Source organism: Rhodnius prolixus, unplaced genomic scaffold, assembly GCF_049639745.1.
Source record: "Rhodnius prolixus isolate KJV_2025 unplaced genomic scaffold, Rpr scaffold_1, whole genome shotgun sequence".
Classification (NCBI taxonomy): Eukaryota; Metazoa; Arthropoda; class Insecta; order Hemiptera; family Reduviidae; genus Rhodnius; species Rhodnius prolixus.
Genome location: NW_027411581.1, coordinates 43,971,446 through 43,984,599, shown reverse-complemented (window position 1 = coordinate 43,984,599; position 13,154 = coordinate 43,971,446). Strand labels below are relative to the sequence as shown.

Genomic DNA, 13,154 nt, shown 5'->3' with positions numbered 1-13,154 from the left:
TCCCACAAAAAAGTCCTTTTCCATCACGACAACGCTCCAGCTCACACCTCAGCAGTTGTGGTCGCAAAATTAAAAATTAATGAAAATAGGGTTCCAACTCGTTTCACATCCCCCCTATTCTCCAGACTTGGCTCCCTCGGACTACTATTTGTTTCCCAATATGAAGAAATGGCTGGCGGGAAAAAGATTTTATTCAAACGAGGAGGTGATTGCAGAAACGAATGGCTATTTTTCAGACTTGGACAAATCCTATTATTCGGAAGGGATCAACAAACTAGAGCAGCGTTGGACGAAGTGTATAAGCCTAAAAGGGCACTATGTTGAAAAATAAAAAAGGTTTACCCCCAAAAATTAAGTTGTTTTTATTTTTGCACGGACTTTTCAAATGACCTCGTATAGCAAAACTTGTACGAGGAAATTGATGGTGCGTTTCGGGTAAAAAAGAATAATTTTCATTTTATTAATACAATTATATTGCGTTTTAATTATGCTAGCCATATTCTTGAATCCTCACTTTAGAAATTCAACAAAATTTGTAAATGTGATGTGGCCGGCGTGAATCTTGCCTGTAGCACCAATTGGCCCGTGTTTTAATTAAGTTTAACACCCCTGCACTAAAGTAAAATATTTTTGAGTACACGGTGTGAGTGCCATTTTGAGTTTTGTGTGCTTCAACTAATTTCTGATAAATAAAAATATAAAGAAGTTTAAGTTAAGCTTTTCCCTCAAAGCCAAATTAGGGTAACTTGGTTATCTCTGCCCAGTTCAATGAGTTCGCGGAGCCATTCTCAGTCTAACTCAGTTCATAGTTTTGATGTCTACCTGTCTTTTATAGAGGGGAACCCTGCTGCCCTAGAAGTACCACTTAGCAAAATATATTTTTACTTTTAAGAGATTCCTCATCAATAAATTCAAAAAATTGTTACTGAACTTTGTAAACACATTATACATTCGATAGTTTAAAACATTTATTTTTCAAAACACGCATCACAGCCCCATCACACGATGAACACACAGAACAGGATTAGGAAATGACATAGATTTATCTTCAATCTGCAGCCATGCTATTATACTCTGGAAGGCATAATTTTTATCTGACACTTGGAAAATAAAACGGAACTTAAACCTGAACAAAAAGCAAATTGAATGGCATACTTTTGTGTGAAATAATCTAAGCTTCCTGGATATTACGGGGAATTCAAATGATTGAAAGATGCTCCACAAATCGTTCCTCTATCAACTACGCGTGCGTATCTAATTACTTTTTGTATCAATAAAAAACCTATAATAATAAAAAAAAATAATGTTTCCGGCATAAAAAGAGGAGAAGGAGGAGAAAGAGAATGTACTCTAATAAGAACATATGTCGCTGAGAGGAGCGTGGCGATGTTCGGTGTGAGGATATCGCTCTACTCCAGCGTTTATTGCCCGTGTCGTTCCTCCTTCACAGTTCGCCCCCACCACGAGCATTCGTTTTTTGTTTAGTATTAAAAAAAAGGATGTTGCGGTAAATACAAGCCTCATGCTCCTATTAAACAGTGACGAATTCCTTAGAACTGCACAAATGGCTTGCATTAAGAACAGCCTAATCCAACTGTTAGGCAATGACAAATCTCAGCAGTACACTCAGGATTAAGTGTAGGGATTTAATCCAAGATAAGGACCACTAATTAGGTTTGGTGAAATGAGAAATTTACTTTAAATCTTCCTTATTTGAATAAGACGTTATTTGTACAGATAAAGACTTAAATCTGGCCTAAAACATTCAAAAGACTGTTTCTTTTTATAAAAGCTTTAAGTTTCTATATAAGTTTACATTTTTTATTTAATTATTTTTATTTTTTTAAAAAAAATTTTATACTTCTATTTTGAAACCCATCTGGGCGTATGGAATGGAGCTGTGGGGTTCAACCAAACGCTCCAATTTCCAAAGGATTCAATCGCTACAATCTAAAATACTTCGAACTATTGTAAACGCTCTATTTTATGTCTCCAACCTGACTATACATACATACTGACCTTAACATTCCTTTTGTCACCCAAGTTGCTAAAACACGATACAGAAAACTCCACTACAGCCTGCAATCTCATATAAATCCTCTAGCTTGAAATCTTTTTTCTAGAACTCTTCCTGACAACCCGACAAGACGCCTTAAAAGACAGTGGCCACGTGATCTCCTCTCAAGTGAAGAGAGTGACTAACCATCTAATATTTGGGAGTGTTACCACTGGGGACCTTCTCCACACGTTACTCTATTGTACCATTGTTACTTATAGCGCTAACGCGCTGATTGTAGCACAATAAACGCAAAATAAAAAAATAATAATAATAAATTTAAATTTATGGAGGGCTACGACATCATGTAGCGAGCCATTCACACTTTGATTCCCTTGAAATTCTTCGTTAGTCACATCTAGCAGACTTAACATTCCCCAAAAAAAATAATTTTTACACAAAAAATGATTTATATAAAAGTGAAAGGTTTAGATGTGTTTTATCAAGTTAAGTGAAAAAGCGATAAACCTTATCAAGATAATTTAATAATAATAATAATCCAGATAATGGAAATGCTGAGTGCAAAATCGTCGTACCGTTCAACCAACTTTTGTTAATAGTTCGTATGTTAATAATGCTTTCAATATTTGTTGATATTACGAAGGTCATAGTGGAGAACATAACGCAACCTTTAATTGCTCTGAAGTGATTTTAATCCTAAAAATTCAATTAACCCGTTGCCGCATACTTTAAATTTGATGATCGTGCTCAGAAACACACTTTTTTATTCGGTATCCAGCTAAATCATTTGGTTTATTCTTCTTTTGTCCAAATTTGTTAGTAACTTCCACTATTTCCGGATGATGATTTGTTGTTATGGACAGAACGTCCCGTTTATCTCGCCATTTCGATATATAAATTTGACCTCGTCTACGCCATATATATTCGCCCTTTTTTAACTTCTTTGATGTCACTTCTTGAGGATTACCTTTTCTGTTAGGCCGAAGCGTTCCGGTTGTGTGTGTTTTATGTTTTAGCAGCTCTTTTGAAAGCTCGACACAGTTGTCAAAATTGTCCATAAAGAGATGATGTCCTTTATTCAAATATGGCTGCATTAACCGTAAAACAAGACTACTTGTTTTGGATGTTTTCTCTATGTTATGTGATTTTCCTTCATAAATTTCAATATTTAGCACATATCCGTCCGGCGTATTAAGTTCAAATAGTTTTATGCCATATTTTACTCTTTTTTTAAATGTATTATTCAATAATTAACAAGTGTATGCGTTAGTAGTACACTTCATACTAACGCTGTACTTTTTTTTATTAATTAGAATGTGCACGACGGCTATAGACGTCGTTTGCCTACATATCAACAAAGATCGAACGGCTATAGCCGTCATTTGCGGCAACGGGTTAACTTGAGAATGTTATAGAACTATAACATTACGAAGATGGCAAAAACTGCGGGTCACTGTAAACTACGAATAAAATATCTGGTAAAAATATTCGCACGATAATTGTTGAGGTTGTAACTTTTACTTTTTTTCTAATTTCGAAACTATTAACTTTTTATGAACTTATAAAGTTTATAAAACAATACTTGACTCTGGAATGAGACTTTAGGGGACAGCAAACTCTTACCTCAGAAATGCCCTGATAAGATAGTTGTAGGTCTATGTAAGAGTATACATAGGTAATCTACAAAGTATACAGAAACTAGAACATAATCTAGTTTCTAGATAATCACAAACAAGTTAAAATTGATTCAGTAATTATTTACCTATTGATGTGGAATGAAATTAGAAGTTTTAGCTACACTTTTATTCCTTCTTTATAATATATGAGGCAGAGAACCATAAATTATACTGAAATGGTATTTTAGGGCGGAGTTTAGCAACCAGTATGTCATGGAACTCTGTGCGCCATTTCTTAGTGCAAGGTGGGCCACAATTTTTTAATATAGGTTAATTTATTTATTTTTTTAATTATTTCCAAGATTCGGAGATAGACTTAGCATAACTTGCATTCCTTATATCTTTTAGAGAGATGAAGAAGGATGTCTCCTCTCTGGGAGCACTGTGAGCTGGATTTGAAGTAACATTCAGTCAGGTTCTTTCTATTTGGTGAAGTCTTCTTGAAAATACCTTGGAGAGCATTGGAAGAGGAGTGTATGGTTGACACCGCGAATAGAGGTCTCTGACTGCCTGGCAGTGCTCTTTCTAGCACTTCCCTCGAGCACCTGGATAAGAGGTTCCATTTCCTGGAGCTTTTATACGAAAAATGGTCTCGTGAGTGTACAGCTCTGTTTTAGCCGTAATGCAAATTGGCTCGCTAGTAACAGAAATAAAATAAAAATCCTCAATGGAGCGGGAAGGTAGGATACAACACCTCAGCCTTAGTAAAATAGAAAATAATTCCACGACATAGGGCCTGCAAAATGCGCAAAAATATGTCCATAAATTTTTGAAAATGCCAATTTTGTAATGAACTTTCTAACACACCAGAATAGAAATTTGAGAGCGAAAAGGTTGTGGTTGGAACTGTTTTGATAAAAGCCTACTCAGACCGCTTTCCCAAAAGTGCTCTCCATTAAATTTTCCTTTAAAAAATGTGGTAAAGTGAAGCAAGTACTTTGTAAAGAGATGCTTTTGGATACTTTCACTTGATCGCTAATTTCCGGTACATTTCATTTGGTGTCCTTCAGAGACCAAATCAAAATGTAAAGTTCCATCTCTCAGCGATAATTTCGCTTTACAGAAATTTTTTCCACAATTTTACAGTTAACTCCCAAAAATTGGCAGGTTTGAAAAGATTATAAAATCATGTGTTAGTATGACGAATAAGTTTTCGAACAAAAAAAAAAAAATTTAAGTCCACCCACTTGTGGGCAATCCACCAATTTATGCGGAGATATTAAAATTCTTCGATTGAAAATTACGAGGTGTGGCTATTAAATAACGAGACTATTGCTGTAAAACATTTTATTTTAAATGCATTTTATTTTATTTATGCATCTTTAGTTATTATCACCTTCAATATACTCCCCTCCCTTATCCCTACAACGCTCCATGCGGATTTACCATTGTTCGAAACAGAGCTGGAAGTCTTTTTCTGTGAGCTCCTGCGTGCCGCTTTTACTTTCACAGCTTCAACGGACTGAAATCGTGTTCCTTTTAATGCAGATTTGACTTCGGGGAACAGATAAAAGTCACATGGGGCCAGGTCAGGCGAATAAGACGGTTGGCCTAAAACTGGGATGTTGTACTTGGCTAGAAACGTCTTGACACGACAATGCAGTGTGAGCCGGCGCGTTGTCTTGATGGAGAACCCATGACTGGTTCTTCCACAAATCGGGTCGTTTTTTCCTTACTCTTTAACGGAGTTGAGCAAGCACCTCACGGTAGTAATGTTGACTAATTATAATCGATATTTTCATCCCTTTTGGACGTGGAAGGGCGACCCAGGCGGTCATCATCTCCCAAGTCTTTTCGGCCATCTTGGAAACGCTTGAACCACTCAAAAACTCGCGCAAGTGATTAACATTCATCGCCTTCTTAAACTTCTTTTAATAAAAGATAAGTTTCAGTAGCGGTTTTACCTAGTTTCATGTGAAATTTCACGACAATTCGTTGCTCTACTACATGTGTAGTATCATGTTTTCGGCAAAACTAAACTAACACATCTTAAACAAACGACGGTTCCGGGCAGACAGATTTCTCAACAAACACGTGAGACGCTACAATCGAAAGAGAAGGCTTTACGCTGCACAGTTGTCGGTCGTTAATATTTGGCGCATGCATAGTTTTTCTGTAGCAGCATCAGTATTGTTATTTAATAGCCAAACCTCGTAGTTAGAGCTCTTTTAAAATAAACAATATTAATCTATATTTATTGGGAAGTTTCGCCACGTTTTTAACTATCACTTGCAGGAATGTTTGCAAGTTAAATATTCACGTGGAAAATAAAGACTAATTGAAGGCGACTGACTTACAGTAGCAAACTAGAAGACAAAATCAACCTCAGAGTTTATTGTTTGTGCAGATTGTTTATGTCTTGGAATACATTAATATAAAGTATATTTATACTTCAATCTGACAATATTGTCGTTGGCCCGGCGCCCTCTTTGCCCCAACAGCATTGGAGCGCGTATACACAATGCTACGTTACTAAGCCTAAACCAAACTAAGCAGTAAGAGGAACATTATGGCGAGACTGGGTAGCATATCCGTTTCCGCCGACAGTGATCATTTACTGTCACCAGGAATTTCTTGGTTTGGTCTATAGGGTCGTAAGGCTGGTGGAAACAATAAGGGACCCTCCTTTATCAAACAGACGATCGTACTGGGTACAGTGTGTGTTAGTTTTAGACTAGCTGTTAGACCGGCTTGCCGTACCCACATACTGCTAAGAGTGTGTACTCCTATACGCCAATAAAAACGAACCTTCCTTGCAGTTTCCAACGCTGCCACTAAACCATTATATACCTTTTCATTCGGTTCACCCCTTTATTGCCTTCTGCTGACCCATTACGGGCCAAGAATTTTTCCCAACTGCTCCATAGTACACATTTTTCACTTTATTGGAGTTTATAACCTTTTTTACGGTTCACTTTCTTCTCTTTATTCAACTCCAACAATTACAAGGAGAAAAAGGATGAGGAAGTTATTCCAGCATTCTTTCGCGGGCAGTCATTAAAGGAACGTGTAATCACGCGCAATTAAAGCTTCCATTTTTGTTTTGCTAGTCAGGATCAATATTAGGAATGAGTTGGTATTAGACTTATTAGTATTAATTACTTATTATTAGTTCTGTGCCGTTAATTTCTATTAAGTGGGCATTGCATTGAACAATCAATTTTTATATTCTTTCATTTATTAAATAATAAGAGTAAAGTCCACCTTGCAACCTTCAAGATCAATTGCGCCCCTCAATAGAGCTAGGTGAAAATATAACACCCTCACCAATCAAGATATCTGGGAAATCTTAGAATCTAGCGAGGGTGTGTCCTTAATTCTTAATTTGGCATAGATAAATAATTTTTATTAACTTTGTTTTCAATCTATTTTTACTGGACTTGCAGTTATTCACCTTCAGTTGAGTGACATAACCCACCTTTATCCGTTGTCTGTGAGACCAATCCTTGCGTTTCCAAGCCTCTTTGGGTCCTGTTGCAAATGTATGTAAGGACAAAAAAAAAAAAAAAAGCAGGGCTTAAATTTTGTTTATTCACTTTTTAAACGCCAAATTAGTGTTAGCCACTCTCAAAATTTTGTGCCCACACATTACTACATAACATATGTTCCTTTCATCGCTCAAAACATTTCTGCATGATGTTTTTCGACGCGCTTCATATCGTGATCGAGTTTCGTCAATTTTTGATTACAGATCTTCTTTTGTTTAACAAAACGAGCTACATTCTGCGTTCTACTTCATTTTCAGAATTAGGTCAATATAGTAAAATGTTTAAGTACTTATTGAGTTACAACTTAGGTGCACTAATTAGCTTTTGACTGAAATTGAAGCCTGGTTTCATCTTTAGATTTCAATAAGTAATATGATTGATAAATTGTGTTCTAAAATTAACTCTGATTTATTAGACACGCATCTTTTTCGTGAACTAATAGGATTAAAAATTTTGGCAAAAAAAAGTGAATAAAATGTTTGGAGTTTTATATAATTAGTGTGATAAGCCTTAATAACTCAAACTAGGTAATTAGTAATATAAACTTTTGCTCTAACAATCTAGAACAGGGGTCCCCAAACTACGGCCGGCGGGTCACATGCGGCCCCCTGAGGACATTTATCCTGCCCCCGCCGCACTTCCGGAAGGAGCATCTCTTTCATTGGTGGTCAGTGAGAGGAGCACTATATATGTGGCGGTGCCGCAAAGCGCTGCGACGCTCATGTACAGTACTACTTCCGATGACGCGGGATGCACGCGTCACGGCTCCGAAAAATAACAGCAGAAGTAGGAAGAAAGGCAAAGCACTATAACTAAACCGGACATAGTTCCCACAGAAATACTGGGCAGTTTGGTGATTTAAATTTACTTGTTCTTTATTTGAAATATTCTATTTGTTCCCGTTTTGTTTTTTTACTTTAAAATAGTTTGTTTTATAGTCCGGCCCTCCAACGGTCTGAGGAACAGTGAACTGGCCCCCTGTGTAAAAAGTTTGGGGATTTACTAAAAAATAATAAACACCTAAAAATGCTAGTAATTAACTCGTTCAAATTAAGGTATCGTAATTAATAAAAAAAAATTAAAAAAAGTCTAGCTCGGAAGTAATTTTTACGGAAAATATTTGGGTTCTAATTGGTAACTTCGTGGATACGGTATATCCCCAACTAAAATACTAGCAGCTAACTATTTCCCCAATGCTTAGAGCCTTAATTACAATAGTTTGGCTAAATTAGTAGTATGTTAATAATACATGCAGGAATTACTAGTCAGTTGGTTTGTCTTTGACAAGGGGGATTAGCCTGCCGTAGCGTTATCAGGAAAGCTTGGTCGACCAAATGAACCATTGGTCATCTGGTGATGTAGAGGGGACTGTCACTTACTGAAACGTACACACGCCTAAAATAGTTAGTAGATACTGTCCTGGATATAGGAATACCTTCATCCAGCAGTCCTGATATATAGTCAATAGATAATAGTTAGTACGTTAGTTTGGTATGGATTAGGACTGACTGTGTAGTCCCATCCGACGATGTACTCTGTATATCTGCATCTGGACCTGCTATATATTGGACGGGTGGATGTAGGCTAACACTATCTAGTGACACACCTGCTTACAAGAGAGATTAATTACGAAACTAATTAACACCAAGCTTATTCCTAACACTAGCTTGTCGCAGCGCCCGCTATCTACCGCTATACATCTGTCCAGTGCTACATCTATTGCAATATATGTTTACATGGAGGATATATAAACGAGCGAAAGACGAAGAAATAGAATTGTCTATTTGGAGTTAACCTTAATCTACCGCAATGTTGAAAGGGGTTGAATTTAAAGTTAGATCTAAGTTCGAGATGTTCCATTATTTCGATCACTCATTAAAACTGCCCGGTAGAACAGTTGTGTAAGGGTTGATCGTTCAGCAGTAAGTCACATTCTGATTGTGTTGCACTGGATCAAAATCTGGCAACTGATTCATTTCTCAAAATAAATTATTATTTTTATTTATTTATTAATTTAATCTGTAATTGTACATAAATCTGTAACCAAAAGGAGGAAAGAATATTGACACTTTCAGTTATTATTTTGTACTTTTCCCAAACTTTTGACAATTTATCTTGTCTCGTAATTTACTGCGAGTGATTACTGAGTTAAGTTAGAACATTTCTGGTTCTATATATTCAACGAAGAGTGGATGAAACACGTTTGTCCAGTGCTGCCCTCACTCAAGTTTTTATGAAACTAAACTTAGCCGAGTTCCTACCTCTAGCCAATAATAAACAACTTCATACATTTTGGAATCGTCACACACTAATTCAACATCAATGAAATAATAATACTTAAACTTTTTAATTGATTTAAGTACAATTTATTACTCCTAAATCATTATAAAATTCTGTATAACCAGATAATTTTAACGGAAATTGGTTAAAAAACAATAAATACTTATAAAATTGTGGTTTTTAGCAATTTTCTTTGCCATATTTGTTTATAAAATATTTCATATCATAGACTGCAGTGAAATGCATATGTCGTATGAGCTAGTTATTTTACATGCAACGGAGACACCGACTGTTCTTAATGACCGAAATTCTAACGCCAGTGAAGCTGGAGAAAATAAGAACTTCACCTTTAACACTGGATTGCCAATTCTCGAACTTAGTCAGTTATTGCCAATGTGGAGTCATCTTGACTCCATAATTTATTTTTATCTTTTTTTTTCTATTGATTTCAATTTTAATAATGAAATTTCCATTAAAGGATGAGAAAGAATAGGAATTAAGAACGAAAAAACAAATTTTGACGCTGACCACAAATCGGCTTTAACATTTCACGCAGAAGGAATTAACTTCAACTTAGGATCGCAGTAATTTCAGTATTTTCTAGAGCCTTGATTGACTGCCTTCTGATCTTTTAATTACATTCACTATTTTTTCAATTACTATGTACTGTTGACACGGATCGGAAATTACCCAATTCGCTGCAAGTTTTTGCTGCAATTCGGACAGAAAAGTCTAGAAAGAGACTTTTTTTGTGCCTTGATACTTTCTATGAAAATTATGTAAATTTATCAAATAAGCATTTAGGCAATAATCTGGAGTCAAGTTAATAACAGAAAATCTACTTATATTACCAATCAGGAGTCGAAATGACTCCGATATATTTTCTTGTAATGCCAATCTGAAGTCAAAATGACTCCTATGATTCAAGTAAACTAATCTGTAAAAAGAAACTAAGAATTCCATGGTCTTCAGCTCGTGACTATCAAATGGTGAGAGAGTGAGGATAGCATATCTAAGAGCATTTTGGGATAGCTATGTGATGTGGGGAAATAGAGACCATTCCTATTTTTTTTGGAGTCAAATTGACTTCGGATTGGCAATGCAGTGTGTTAAGTCGCAATGCAATTTTGATGAAGAGGACATAATTGGAAGAAGATATCAAGACCCAAGGGGCAAGATCACGATGAACCTAAGAGAAATACAAAGTTCAGAGGAAGAACTGAGGTTATAAATATCCCTATATTTATGTAATCTACATGCTAGAAATTGTCTCTTGTTAAAGATTTGAGAGGTATCAAGTTACCAGGTTTTAAATAAAGTGAAGGTTTTTGAGTTCTGCGTTATTCATCGCAGTAAACCTTAGGTTAACTTTCTCTTAAAGTTATTTCATTTATTCTTCCACTGAATATTTAAATTAAACTCATAATTAGTGAAGTATTACATATAATTATTTAATTATTTGTAGGAAATCTGTGTTTTGTTTGTTGTAGTAAATATACTAGCAATGAATCTAGTCCAAGACGTAAAGCTAATGATGGATGAGTAGAAGTGCTTGTATAGAGATAATAGACCAATGTCTGCTGTCTAGGGAAGATATAAGGTTCTATATACCTGGATAGTGCTGTTTTCTACCTCCTTCGCCATCTCCATTGCTCGCTCTGTCTGTTCACTCTGTCATTAGTAATTACATGTTATACTAGCTGATCTGATCGACTCCCTATGTTTATACAAGATTCAACGTTCGATATAATGAGCCCCACTCTGTTCACTTTGTTTTTTTAATAATTTTTTTTTTGTTTTTACTTCAGTTAGTTGAATCACTTTAGTGGACATTGAACACTTGGGTATTGGTTAGAATTTAGTTTCTAATATATCCAAAAGTTGATTTTGAAAGAAAGTGTACTATTTTTATAATTTTTTGGGGTTTTTGCAGATGTTTCGATTTTTCTGAATTATATGTATTCATTTACTGCGCGTACAAAACGATATTGTAGACATCGTTTCAAAGTCACAGATGTCTCTTCAATCCATTCATCGTTTTTCACGCGTTTCTAAGCAGATTTCTCTTATCGGACATTCACTTCCATGATGGCCACATCACTTAAAATCCATCACCGGTACTTTGGGGCATCAATGATGGAATTTATTACGTATACTATAGTTTCAACTGGTTAACTCACTTCCACTCGACCTTACAAAATAATCGTTACTTTCCATACTTTTTCCAGTCTTTACACAATGTTGTATCTTTACCAAAGTATCCATATGAATTTTCAATGAAGTCAGTGACTAGTTATTGTGAGACTTAAATCCGTTATAACTTCACCAAACAACTTTACCATTTTCACTTCCTTTTACTAGTCAAGAGGAAGAGGTGTTGGAATCGTTTTGAATTTCGAGTTGTAGGTTGTAAGAAGTAAGCATTTTGGGTTCCCCTCGTATAAGTGGATTTTACAAATTGGTCAGTCTGAGGATTACTTTAAATTAAAAGTACGCGAATTTCGAACTGGGGATCTCCCACTTACAAAGCCACGCTCTTGACCACTAGACCAACACCCGCCCCTTAAAAGTTAAAATTTTGTATCTTATTTAGATGTCACTGACAGCACAGATAATAAACTTTAGGACAAAATCAGCCAAACCGGAAATGCTATTGTAGATTTATTTTCTGTTTTTAAGATTTTTACCAAAAAAAATGGCTATTACGAGTTTTTGAACTTTGTACACAATTCGTTTGTTACTTCTCCTAAGAATTTCTAAAACTTTACTATTTTCTGGGAATATTTAGCTTGTAGGAAGGGTGTATTGTAATCTGATAAAATCTCAAAAAGATGCTCGTGTCGATTGGTGCAAACAAATGCTTAAGAAATACAATGTGGCGGTGCTTCAAAAGACGTGTATAAGTTTGTAACAGGTGACAAATCATGGATATATGCGTATGAGCTGGAAACTAAACAGCAGTCGACTGTAAGGGTGTTTCAAGATGAACCAAATCCAACAGAAGTTGTTCGCGCTCGAAGCACTTCGAAAAAATGGTCGTCTGTTTTTTCGGTAAAACTGGTCATGTGGCAACAGTACCTTTAGAGGAACGTAGAACGGTCAATTCTGAATGGTACACAACCGTTTGTTTGCCGGAAGTCTTCGATGAAATAAGGAAAACAAACAAGCGCCGTTGGATCATTCTTCATTAAGACAATGCCAGTTGCCACACATCTCGTCTAACAATCGACTATTTGTACACTCAAAAAATCAAATTAATGGGTCATCCACCGTACAGTCCTGATTTGGCACCAAATGACTTCTTTTTGTTTCCGAACGTCAAGAATAAATTACGTGGACAACGATTTTCGTCGGCAGAAGAAGCCGTTGATGCATTCAAAAAACCATGTTTTGGAGGTGTCTCAAGCGGAATGGAAAAAATGCTGTGACAAGTGGTTTGAACGCATGCAGAAGTGTATAGATCATAAAGGAGAATATTTTGAAAAACAATAAAGTCATTTTCAATGATAAATTACTGTTATTTTATTATTAGGCTCAAAATATAAATAGTGCCTCTCGTAGAGCCTTTAAAGCGAACATGTTTAATATTGAAATCAAACCAATTTTTTTAACACAAATTCTGAGTTTTTTTTATCTGCGTTAAGATCAAGTCATCTCGCTAGATATTTTTATATAACTCCATATATGTAAGAG

At 35.7% G+C, this 13,154-nt stretch overlaps 1 long non-coding RNA gene across 1 annotated transcript in view; it reads right to left on the bottom strand.

Moving 5' to 3' along the window:
• The window catches only part of LOC141451493 (uncharacterized), a 66,845-nt gene extending 54,851 nt beyond the window's left edge, over nucleotides 1-11,994 (bottom strand). The window contains exon 1 of the long non-coding RNA XR_012456848.1: nucleotides 11,073-11,994. This is a non-coding gene — a long non-coding RNA (uncharacterized lncRNA). The remainder of the gene's footprint in view (nucleotides 1-11,072) is intronic.
• Nucleotides 11,995-13,154: the final 1,160 nt, after the last annotated feature.